General features: G+C 32.1%; 1 protein-coding gene across 2 annotated transcripts in view; it reads left to right on the top strand.

Annotated features, from left to right (window-relative positions):
- LOC113520220 (DE-cadherin) overlaps positions 1-13,758 on the top strand; it is a 311,477-nt gene that overhangs the window by 167,561 nt on the left and 130,158 nt on the right. Inside the window, exon 1 of one of the 2 annotated variants that reach the window (XM_052898053.1) lies at positions 1,619-1,666. The exons of the other annotated variant lie outside the window; for it this stretch is intronic. The gene's annotated coding sequence lies outside the window, so the exon portion shown is untranslated. Of the gene's footprint in view, positions 1-1,618; positions 1,667-13,758 lie in introns of those variants that run through there. 2 annotated transcript variants of the gene reach the window in all.

The following is a 13,758-nucleotide window of genomic DNA, read 5'->3' as shown; positions in this document are numbered from 1 at the left end:
GCCTTGCCTGTACGATCGCTATACGCTGACTGAAGGTGAGAATAAAAGCAGATCATTTAGCCCATTGTGGCAAATCCCACAAAAATTAACTACAATGGTTTCCAAAAGGAGATTTCGTGTGGAGGTCGACCTCACAGAGTATGTTGTTAATAATGGTGCTTTTAGACCCTATTACTGATAATGGTATTAACCATGATATCTTTGTTAATTCCTTAATGCAATTTATTAAGCTTATTAATAGTATAGATTAATAATTTTGTTTTATCTAATTGTATAATCGTTAGTATAAATAAACTAGAAAGATGTCGGATGTTGCTGTCTCGTTCTGTCTCATGCGTGTAGTAATCATAACATCGGTGCTATTCGTGGATTTCGACGAGTGCGCGTGAACTTGTGAATCATCCACCATCAGATCTATGTAATCCTTACTTCTATATATCCTTACTAATATTATAAACATGACAGTACGTTTTAAGTAAGTATGTCTTAACGACTTATCTAATTACTATGAAATTTGGTATACATATACTATTTAGGATAGAGAAGGATACAACTTATCTTTTTTGTCTCGGTCAAGAGAAAGAAGTCACGGGTAAAAGCTATATATAAAGTGAGTTTGTTTGTTTCAGCCAATTGTCATGAAATTTATTATACACTAATGTGTATAATAAATTTCTATAATTAGAATGGAGAAAAATATAAGCAACTATTCGTATTTGTGATGTTCCATTGACATATTCCAATTACGCAGACGAAGTCGCGGGTAAATGCTATTATTATTATAATATATATAGTACCAACATTACATTGTAAGTAGTACAAGTTCTTTCAGAAGATTATGCACACTATTATACTGTGTATGGATATGTAACCACAAGGAAAGTCCACGTGCGCTCATAAATCACAAGTCAGGAAGAGAATAATTCCTTATAAAGAATGAAAAGTATAATATAAGACAAGTTAACACAAGAAAACTCATTACCTGCAGCTAAATCGGCAAATGCGAATATTCGCTTAATGTTTACGGGAACTAAATTCGGGTGGATTTATATTTTTAATCTTAAATCTAAAGATTTAAATGTTGATCGTTTATGTATCTACTTTGATGTTTTAGATGTAATGGTGCGTGTCTGTTTTTCGTTTGCGGGTCAACGAACTTTGGGGAATTATGGAATTAAGGCCGTCCACACATATATGGTTGAAGAAAGCTGGATACACATTGTGTAGACAAACATGTTACCAGTTGTTACTAGAGTATATGATGGTCTCGTCACAACAGTAGATTCTGTGTTGACGGATGAATTTTTAATAATTATGTTTGTCTTGTGTTTTGTTACAACATTTTTTATTTAAATCCTGTAACATCGAAATGTCAAATAGTTCCTAGAATATATAAAGCATGCTTTTTAATACATTCAGTGAAGAGATTGCATTAAAAAATTTCAAACCCTTTTCAAAATGTTCAACTTTTTGTCGATCGACTAATTACTTCTTAGAACTAGATAATATTTTGGGTAATTAGGTTGGACTTGTGTTTTGTTACTGCATTACTTTGTAGAGGTAAATAAACTGTTGAGGTGTTGATTTTAATACCTATTTCTTTCTTTTACAGGTAAACTAAGGCGTTGGCGTTTATTAGAAGATTTAAGAGACAATTCGCAGTCTGGTATTACACGTTTTATTTTTAAAACGTCTTAAAAAAGATGGTTTCAATCTATAAATGGAGTTTCTGATTGTTTGTCTTTGTATTATCAAGTTTTTGTCCATCGGATTATTTTTATGCCACTTCAAAAGAGATTCTCAATTATATGATTTTTTTGTGCGCACAAGCGTATGTTTTAATGTTTTGTTTGAAGGATTGGTAAAATAGTATGGTAACATCGCCTGCGCTGCTAGTTTATGTTATTAGGGTAGCAGTGAGACAGTCCTTTGGGATGAGTTCATTAGGATCTGTTCATTAAATTTCTTAGACGATCCGCATAAAGGTGGACTTAGTCAGGATATATTGCTTGTAATAGAATTGTTACCCTCTCTTCATATATATATATATATATATATATATATATATCGTTCTTTATTCTGCTGTCCGATTACAGAATAAAGGAGAACAATGTTTTTTTCTTATATAGAAAAAAACTCTTTATAATGTGATCTAAGCTATCAGTTCGAAAAAGGACATTGAATTTAATCCAGCTATTCAACTACTGGTGTATACAAAAAGAATAATACATACATATAACTTTATGCTTAATTTTCTGCCTCATTGTTGACTGGTAGATGACGCTGTTAGGTGTTCAGTCCACCATATATATAAGAAATATTTTTTCATAGAATCGTGCGACTCACTCACACAGTAACTTAAATGAACAAACTCTAACATATTAGGTAACTAAAACAAGAACAGAAAAAAATTAGAATTTAATATAAAAAGCATCTATCGTTTCCTGCTCAAATGAAGCCATGAAGTATAATAAACTTTATAATGTATGAATATATACATTTGCATATATAATGTATGAATATATATATATATAATGTATGAATATATATATGTACATTGAAGTTGAAGTAAATAAATAACAATAAATACATACATGTCAAATACAGACAATCGAAAAGCTTACCTAATGCGAAATGTCCTCGGGCGAAAAACAGCGCCGTTCAAAATGTAATCCTATTGAAAATGTAATCTGTAATTTCATCACCTTACTGACAAAGACCAAAAGCACCCTTCCAGCGCCAGCCTTCCTTCCGCAGGCAATGCTTAACACGCATTAATTTGTATAGATCTGCATTGAACTTCATTTGCAGCCTCGGGCATATTTGTAATAAAATGCAATTACGCCTGAATGTTGCCAATTTGATATCAGTTCATTGTAGAGTCCCCTTGGGCGGGATTCACGCCCGAATTAGGGACGCTGGAGTGGCCAATTTTGTATATATTGGCAGGATATTTTTAGGGGAATTTGATTATTTGTTAGGAGAATATCACCCTTCTGTAGTAACTGAGTATTGATCGTTAATAGAAAATTGTTTACTATTTATTTATATATAAATGGAAATTCGGCTCGACTTAGCACAATTTTTTTAATAAAATACAGTACATATTCGCTGATAATGGCTACATTATTTCTGTAGGTGATATATAAAATTATTCAATTCTGTTAAATAGTTTTTGAATCTATTCATTAAAATAAAAAAATATTTCCTAATTATAATTATTAATTTAGAAGACTGACTAATTGAACAATCCACGCACTGTCTAAATTGATAATATTAGAAATTTGAAAACTTGAACACCTTTTCAATCGTGGAAGTCTACAAACAAATTCTCACGGAAATGATAGATAATAGATTCGTGCAGGTGAAGCTTTGGAAACGGCAAGCCATAATAGATATCCGAAATTATAACTGTAGACTGACGGAGCAAACAAGCAAGTAAATATAATAAAAGTAATAAGATATTACGTACCTATACATGTTGTTACTTTTCAACAAGGTTCCTAGATGTGAATTTTTATTTTTACCCAAACGTCAAATATTTTTTCTCCAAATCCATGCCATTTCCATTTTCAGGACTTTTACCCTATCTCACAAAGTTGTATCCTTTTTCATTACGTCTCACCATGCGCTACAAAATGAACGACGAAAAAAGTCATTCTACTATTAGCTTATCTTATCCTTTGCTTATCTTATTCCATTCTTTATTTCGCTACTTTTATATACTTTACAATTACCAAAACTGTCCAAAAACATTCCACATATCTCCAAGAAATTCATTTGTCAAAAATTTTGCGGATAGAACAATTTTTACCGAAGATTGCAAAAATAACACAAAAGATCATATAACTTACTAGTAACTGATTTCCATAACAGTTAAAGCAGCAGTATGTTACGTATGTATTATGTACTGTACTCAGTCGTCGTTTGTTGACTATTTATGTCACATAGAAAAAAAAACAAGTTGACGGTATACATGATTCTGATCGGTATACATGATTCTCATCGTGATAGTATATCTATATATTGGCGTCAATATAATATATATTAATTATCAATATATAATATCCAAATGAGGAACCCTATCGAAATGAATGTACATCCTACTGTTATGGGCGACATCAAAATGGGTGACCTTTTTTTTTTAATTACCGCTATTAATGTCTAGATTAATCAAATAATATAGATATCGAAGCTGTACTAATATCAGCAATGCTTAATACATAAACAGTATCATGAATATCACAGAATGTACTGTAATGCCTTTGGAAGCTTCATGTTTTGTGAATGCTGAGGACTTAGGTATTATGCCTAGATACTTATAATTTCACTATATTCCAACATTCAATCATAGCCAGTATAAGATCTAAAAGTTGGCTGTACATCTTTCTTTACAAGTGCAACTCTATTAATCCTATTAATATTATAAATGCAACCGTTGGAACGATGGCTAGATGTTTGCTTCTCTTTCACGCATAAACTACTAAGCGGGTTTGAATAAAATTTGGTACACGGGTAAGTTATATCTTAATTAAGTTAACAGCTGATTTCATCATGAGATATTGCCTTCAGAAACACAAATGTGACCGAGAAGCAAACATACTACTTTTCTACATACTTTCTTTTCTTTCTCTCAAGGACATTTTTGGTGGAATGACAGATTTAACTTACCCAAACAAACTTTATCTGAATCTAGTTGAAAAAAGCACGAGATTAGACCTGGTAAAAATCGTAACTTCCTAACAGTATGCGAACGCCAAGTAATCGTTTGTGAACATTTTTTCTCAACCTTTAATTAAACGCAAGGGAATTTCAGTGCTCAACCGATTTAGTTCAAATGTCAAATAGTTTCACGGCATATCTTTCCTTTTTATTCCTTATTCTACTTTTCTGCTACCATAGCAGAATTCCTATCTGTGGTTTTAACGAGACGGGACGGTTTAAAGAAAGTCCGTTTTATTTAAATTCATATGGCCACAGTAGTCATCCCCGATATATTAACGTTATCGTCTCTTTTTATTCCGAGAATACCTGAGGGAATCGTATTATCTGTTTATCGTGACGGTACTGTGAGATGTTTGTAGTCTGTATTGAGTTGTTTACTTGTTTTTAAAATGTTCGAATGGATTTTTATCGCGTAGATTTTAGACTTCTCTAAATGTAAGTAAGGATTTTGCTGTGGCTTAAAACGTTACAGAGTTAATATTAACTGTTTAAACAATTTTTTATTATTCTTGTTTTTAAAACGTATAAGCACATCGATGTACAGTATTTTATTTCATAGATATATAAAATTTAATGTATTTGAATTTAGATCCTTATACGTTTATGAGACATTAATATTTGTAAAACAGTATAAAAAGTTATACAAAACATCAGTCAGAATAAGCTAAACTTTGCAAAGTCTAAGACTACGTTATTGAATAAAAATGTTTTTTGTATGGCTCCAAATATTTCTGGTTGTTTCGTGACATCCATTTATTTAAGAAAAGGCTTTTTGTTATTGAAAATATATAATTCTGTGGCAGATTTTTTTAAATAATAATAATACAGGATGAATTTCCGATTTGTTGGTGCCCCTTCATGTTTTGAGAAAAAGTTTTTGTTTAAACTTAATAATATTTTCTATGCCTATAAGGTTGATAATAGACATTGTATTTTACCACCATGTCATATTTATGTACCTATTATTCAGCAAATAAATGATTGATTGATTAGAATGCAGAATTGAGTATAAAAAAAATCTATTTTTTGACCAACACGAAGTCCGCAGGTTTGGAGTGCCCTTAGCCCCTGCACGCGTTTAGTGAAATTTCAAAAGCCGTCTGCAACTAAAAACATTAGAAAGGTTTAAAAAAAAGTACGTTGGCAAACGAACCGAAACGCGGCTATGTTCAAATTTGTGTTTGTTTAAGCGCTCGACGCTTAAAGATCAACCCAATTTTTTTATAGAACTAAAAATGGCAAACAAACTGGCACTCCACCTGATGGGAAGTGGTAATATCACAGAATATACTGTGAAAAAGAGTATGGTGTGTCCGTGTAGGCCCAACATAGAATAGTCGATCCCTTTTTTTCTTGTGGGTGTCGTAAGAGGAGACTAAAGGAACTTAATGGTAGAGGGATGTGCAGCAGCGTCTCTCTTGTAACATCTCTAAAAGTCTAGCTGCGGTTGCCAATCTGCCTGCCAAGCTTGACAATTTTTGGCAAAACTCCCCTTATGGGAAAGGCCTTATGTTTAGCAGTGGTCATTTAACGGCTGAAATGATAATGATACTGTGACACCTAATATATTCCTGAAGATAATACGAGATACGATATATTCCTAAGATATAACCAGTAACATGTAACAAAATAAAAATAAGAACTTTAATTACATCACCTAAATCACGTTTCCTAATGGGGTTCGACGATGGTCCTCTAAACCGCCGGGGGCTACAGAATCGGCACATATGGTCCTCAACGACGTCACGCTTCTGATTCACGCCATTAGCTAGCAACAGCGACCCTTGTATCAGGGGATGTTTCGTCAAACGTGCTTATTAATTGCCAATTGTTGGACACTTCTGACATTTAATACGGTTGTAACAATAATGCAGTGGAACGAATGTGTGCAAATGTTTTGTATTTTATAAATGTACTGTTTCCTTATGCTGCGTTTCGTGAAAATGTTTAATATTCATGGCGGTAAGATGCTTTTATTGAAATCTAGATTTTTACTCAGAAGCAAGGTTGGTCGCGTCATTTTTCCGTCCTAAATTGTATCAAATCTCATGATGACTGTTAAATAATGTTGATAGGTTCGTTTATTGTTTAACACGTTTTTGTTTTGGTACTACTTGACGACTTTACTCTCATTTTGTTATAATATCGTTGAGGTCATGGCTCCGTCAGTACAAAAGTATTCACGATTCAACCTCTTTTTTTTTAAATTACTTAAATTATTATATATTATTTTATTATTATGATTTTTTATCTAAAATATAGTCAACGATATTACCATACTGGTCAGAAGCTCTGGTGTAAGGCTTTCAAGAGTTCCCGTGGTTTTCAAAGCTTTGTTTGAAATATTAGTGGCAAAAATTAAATAGAAAAACCCTTATTTGTTTGGAAAATATTTGGTATATCGGCAGTATATCTATTAATATCGATTTGGAAATCAAACTCGTTTATCCATTGGGGAATACCCACATTGTTATTATTCAACCAACTTGCCAAATACGTCAGATCTATTTTGAAATATTTGATACAACGGTTTCTATATTAAATTCCTAACGACCATAAAACGAACATATTTCATTTAAAACGCCAACGTAAATCCCATTTACAAAATGCATTTGGATCCCCAATGAGGGTGGCCCCCTAGTCCTAATCAAATAGTGAATATTAAGCTACCTATTTATGTAGTTACTGTATTGTTATGTATTTCCTTGATTATTGGGTGCGAGGGTGCGTGCATTACACTTTTGCAGCGTTACATCTACACAATAATAGATGCGTGTCGACACTAAGACCGTTTCCTTATTTATAGTTTTTAAGCGCCTACCAAAAGAAGGAAGTTCTGAATTTGCCTGTATTTTTTTTATATGATATGCGATATATACAGTAATTCAAATCTGATTTTTATAATTATTTTTGCAATCGTGTTTAATCTTATGTTGGAGTCAAATTAATTTTACTATGATAATAATATCTTTTTTTTTTCTAGCCAAACCAAATTCTGTTTGTTCAATTCGCTCTTAAATACATGATTCCGAGTAAGTGATTTACTATTTTGATCTATTGAAAATTTTGGAATTATAGTTTAACTAATTAAGTGCTTTCCATTTTATATGAGACTAGTGATCCGGTCTGACTTCTCACAGTTAAGTAGAATTTTTGAAAATATTATATCTTACTCGGTGATTATAAAGCTTTCTATGTAGGTCAAAGAATTATTAAAATCGGTTAAGTAGTTTTTAAGTTTATCCATTACAAATAAATATACAAATTTTTCTTCTTTATAATAGTAGTGTATATATATAATCGCAATAATTGTAAACTATGGGTATATACCTGAAATAAATAATTCATAACGCTACTATATCAAGCTTTTAATATTAAAAGAATCGAATAAAACCGAACAAGAGTTGTATGTATGTGATTACAGGAGGAGGGGAACCCTTGGCACCCACCCTCTTGTCATCAAGAGGGTAGCCTCTTTAGGGCCTCTATTGCAGATAACACTAATAAGAGTTTTATAAGATCTAGAGTTACAAATATTGTAAACTGACGATAATTTAAATTTGTATTTCTCAACAAAAACAATTTTTAATTTTTCGCCTATAAATCATAATAAACGTATTTTTACTTTTATATAATTCGATTAAAAACTTAATATATAAAATGTCAACATAATATATTATCGAATTTAAATATATGTTCCACAAAAAACTGACTTCAATTCTGGCAAAACTTATTATTTTGATTTAAAACTAAATTACTAAACCCATTTTGATTCAGATATAAAAAGATGTTTTGAAATCGGTTTACAGCTAACGCAGTTATGAGGTAACATAAAAAAATACGAACGAATTGGGAACCTTCTTCTTTTGAAATCAATTAAAAAAATCATTTTTATATATATTTTTTTTATAATTCGTTGCTTAATTCATGAATATATACTTCTTTTTTTTAAAACTGCAGATTTTCCAATTAAATAACATGCAGAACATACATTGATGAAAAGAACCGTTTTAGTGTTAAAATCGCGTACGTACTTACATTGCAGTTCACTTGGATTTTTAAAATCGCGCTCGCATCTCGATTCAATATCGGCATTTAAGTGGAAGCTACTAATCCGATATAGGAGTACAAGCACGTAGATCTATAATGGCAGACGAGGCGTGAAGCAAACTCCGCAAAACCACGTCGTGCCATTCTAGAAAACTTCCCAGATTTGCTTCTGCTGAATGCGTTTTAAAATTCGTATGCGTTGTGAGCCCTTCAATGCCACTAGCGCCAATGCACTTTGCCAACCCGGCGATTTCGAAATATGAATTTAGAACTCAAAAAATTTCACGTTCTGAATTTGAAATTTCTATTCGGTTCTATTCGTTCCTCGGTCTGCGCTTAAGCAGTAAACACGGAAAAGGTTGATCGTAATAAAATGGATAAGCAATAAATACGGGGGCGAAATTTTGGGGTCCCGCGGTGCTCCCCGCGGTTTTTATCCGTGCCGTCATTAATCAGTGAGCTACCGGCCCCTGCCGCCCACACAATGCGTCAAGCTTGACGTATTACGTAATTTTTATCATGCACTCATGTACAGTAGACATCACGCAACCTATCTCAACTTGTGGTCGGCATTTTTTTCTGTCACGTCACCGAATTTCAGAGGGTTAAAGCTTTTTGTATTAAAAAATAATTAATTAGTGTTAAGATAAAAAATACAAAGTAATGTAAAAATCAAAAATGAAAGAATACCGCGGCTTCCACGAAGTAGTAATAAAGTTTTAGTGTCTACTAAATTGTTGGAGCCAACAGTTAATTTAGAAATGGAAAATTTGCATTTTATTTCCTACTAAACGTTAACTAGTCGATGTTCATTGAACAAAGTAAGAAGTTTATAGGCAGGTGTACGAGTTAAATTGAATATTTTCGCATTAGCTTGCCTCTATGTTTTGCTTGTGTTGGGACTAAACTTGTAACTTAAAAAAATGCATAATATTATATCTACAAGTATTTTATATATTATGGGAAAATATATAATAACCCCATTGTTGTAATTAATTATAATACATATATAATAAATTTGGGTTTTTAAAAAAAGGGATAAACAGGTGTTTTCAAGGTCGGCAACGCGTGCGTAATGCCCATGGTATTGCAGGCGTTCAAAGGCCACGGTAACCGTTTACTATCAGGTGAGTAGTATGCTTGTTTGCCACCTCAGTGGTATAAAAAAAAATGTTCAGAAGATATATTAAAACTATAAATGCTAAAGTTTGTAAGGATGGATGGCTAGATGTTTATTAATATTAAACGCAAAAAATACTGAACGGTTTAAATGAAATTTAGTATATGGCTAGGATATATCCTAACGTGCTAAGTTAGGATAATCCTAACCATAGATAGGATACTTTATGTACTGATTCATGTGAGCGGAACAACAGGATACAGCTAGTGTAAAATTTTGAAAAATCGGCTAGAATTACGTAAAACAGCGTTCCGTATCTAATAACGGAATATAGTTAAGTGCATATCGCCAGTTGGATTAACTCATTTTAACACAATTTTCGAGGCGTGATAAAAATCAAAGTTTGAATAATTTAAAATATTGGAATATTAGCTAGAACCACACAAAACAGCATCCCCTAATGATCCCAAATGACTGACACACGAGGAGGTACCTAATAACGGAATATAATTAAGTGCATGTCGCCAGTTGGATTAACAGCCATTTTAACCCAATACTCGAGGCGGGATCTCTGAAATCGTTTGAAACGGACACGGGTGTCCAAAGACCCCAATTAAGCGACTCGTTAAGGGCGCGAGAGAAATTATAATTACGGCCGTCAACCGTTAATTTTTCGGGGTTTTGTGCGCTTTTTTCCGGTCCTGGAATCGAGTTTACCGTTTTTTTTACGTTGATTTCGATTTTCATGAAATTTCATTAAGTTTAATATTATTTGATATTAATTTTTAATGATTTCTAAAAAAGAAGGTTGTTAATTTGACTGTATTTTTTACGTAATATTCACTAATTATTAATCGATTTAATAATTATTTTTAACTTAAATTATTGTCACCGTTGAAATTACTGTTTATTTTTAGCTAATAAAATTTTATTACTAATATTTATTGAAGGAAATATTTCGAAATATTTTATCTGAACAATTTCCATTATAATATATTCTAAGTACATATGTATTGTATACCTTATTTAAAACCAGCTATTTGCACGCAACTTCTTACGATCTTTCTCAATCTATCTATCCACGTGTGGTTTCAGAAGTAGAAAAACAATTAAGTAAATCACATTTAGATGGCATTAAAACATACATCATATTTTAAGTTCTTTAAGAACACAGCTATTAAAAGGGCATCCAATTTGGTGTAGTAGATTTTGGTTTTTGGGAACAAGAAGAAGTCACACGGGGCCAAATCCGGCGAATAGTGATGGAATTTTTACTCAAAAACTCACGGACAACAAGAGAGGTGTGGGCAACAAACATACAAACAGTCAGAAAACAAAAACCTTCATACAATTTTTTCTTAAATATCTCCTATATACTAACATCGTCTAGTTAAAATTTTATTATATAAGTAAGATTTACGTAAGTGCAATTTACGTTGTATTTCTTTTCTGAAGTTTCTAAGACGCTTTCTGATTTAAAAAAGTCTTTAAAGATAAATCAATCAGTGCAATCGGCTTTAACTTGTACAACGTAGCCGTTAAGGTTTCCAGAATCGAGAGTAATTGGTGTTCAACGGAATATAAATATTCATTTATTGAGAACTTTGCGAACTTTCGATCTCAAACGGCAACAGAGCAAAATGAGAATTTCAATATTGAGGGGCAAATATAGGGGTTCTTGGAAAAATATTATTCTCGCTCCCTGTTTTTGGTAGCTTTGAATAAACATTCTCCCTTTATACAAATAAGTTGCAAAATAAACAATTATTCATATCGTGACTAGGCGTCAGTCTGTACATCTGTTCGAACAATATTTACTTTTTAGGAAATAAATAAAAAGAAAACTATAAATTAAAAATCAAATACAGTAAGTAGTTTTATGTCGCTGTAAATGAGTTTTAAGTGATTTAAAAAATTAAAATGACTCTTAAAAAAAGTGCCATGAGACCAAAGACTTACACTTTTGATTAAAAATGAATCATCAAATTCGGTTCGCATTTAGCAAAGATATTCCATGCCATACAGAAAAATTGAGAACCTCCTTTTTTGAAGTTGGTTGAACTATATTTAAAAATATAATTTAGTCATAAAGGAACACTCGTATTTGATATTCAAGAAATATCTAATATTTTATGTAAGCTGCTTACCTTACGAAATAAAAAGGCTTAGTGAGATTGTGAGCAGAAGCCGAGAAGCCTAAAGTATATTTATATTATATCATAATGTATGTTCTTACATTTTTGCATGATTTTTATAATATTATTTGGTATACAATTTTAGAATGAACCAAAGATAAGCACTTGTGCTGAGGGTGGGAAACTTCGCAGATTTTTGTGTTATTTATATGTATATATTGAGTGTAACAAGAAATTGATTAACAATTAAAATAAAAACACACATAAGACAATCCTGTTATTTACGATAAAAATAATTTAACCACTTATACAAATACGGCGCGTTCAGCTCTCAAGTTAGTATTAGCATGTATTGATAGCTCTGATTATTTTCTATCTCTGTCGACCAGAATTTCTGTAGAAAAAAATGTTCGGTTTCAATGATAGAACGTTTCTTTAAAAATATGTAATGATTTCCATTTCACCCTATTATGTATTAAATCTTTTATTAAAAAAAAAGTATAACAAGCCGTTACTACACACATACCCACACGTAATATTGCTTTATCACACAAAATGGCGCATAAATATTATTTCAAATAAAGAACGCGATATTGGCGTACCAAACGTGACGTGTCGTATCCAAGTTTGCAATAGAAGTGCGTGTAATGCTAGTGTAATGTGAAAAGTAACCATACGTTCTGTTTTTTGTAGACATCACAATTTCTTTAGCTCGCCCCTCAAACGAAATAAAACATAGCCTTCATTACTTTTTTTGAGATCGTCCATAATATATATATATATATATATATATATATATATATATATATATATATATATATATATATATATATATATATATATATATATATATATATGAGAGCATTATCTCAAAACAGCTAATTTAGAGGCATTTGTAAATCAACCATTGCCTGTATTAATCAGAAATAGTTTTACTGGAATATGTTCTTTTCTTCACTTACCTTTTACCAAAGGGAGAAAATACTACGTTTACCAAACGATATCTTTTATTAAGATTGGTTGAACCGTAAAGGCGCTAAGAATAAAAAAAAATCATTTTCATATTTATAATCTTGGTAAGGATTATAATAAGCTTTGTCCTGATATTTTCATTCGATTTTACGTATCACTCAAGTAATGCGCGGACTTATCTGTGCATCGCGTGAACTTAGCGCGAGCAAAAAGACTACTCGCACGCGAGGATTAATGGCGGATCTGGGTTGTGTTTAACACCCTAATACTGCGGCTGGCGAGCGGCGCACTCGTCCCTTTTCGGGTTTAGATAATATTCCAATTAGCTCTCGGAGTAATTACTCAGTTTTTGCGAAATGTGTATGATTAATGTATTTTCTAGGATGTTCAAATATGACAGTACGAGCTCAATGGTAATAGCTTATAATTTTTAAGATTTCATATCAAAATAACTCGCACGTAAGGGTTAATGGCGGATTTGGGTTGTGTTTAATACCTTAATGCTGCGGCCGACGATTGGCGCACTCGTCCCTTTTCGGGTTTAGATAATATTCCATTTAGCTCTCGAAGTAATTATTCAGTTTTTGCGAAATGTGTGTGATTAATGTATTTTCTAGGATGTTCAAACATGACTGTGCAAGTTCAATAGTAGTAGATTATAATTTTTAAGGTTCCGTACCAAAATAACTCCCACACAAGGATTAATGTCGGATCTAGATCATGTTTAATAACGTAATGCTGCGGCCGGTGAGCGGC

Source organism: Galleria mellonella, unplaced genomic scaffold (genome assembly GCF_026898425.1).
Source record: "Galleria mellonella isolate WM207_F2 unplaced genomic scaffold, CSIRO_AGI_GalMel_v1 utg40, whole genome shotgun sequence".
Classification (NCBI taxonomy): domain Eukaryota; kingdom Metazoa; phylum Arthropoda; class Insecta; order Lepidoptera; family Pyralidae; genus Galleria; species Galleria mellonella.
This window is presented reverse-complemented; position numbering and strand designations above follow the sequence as displayed.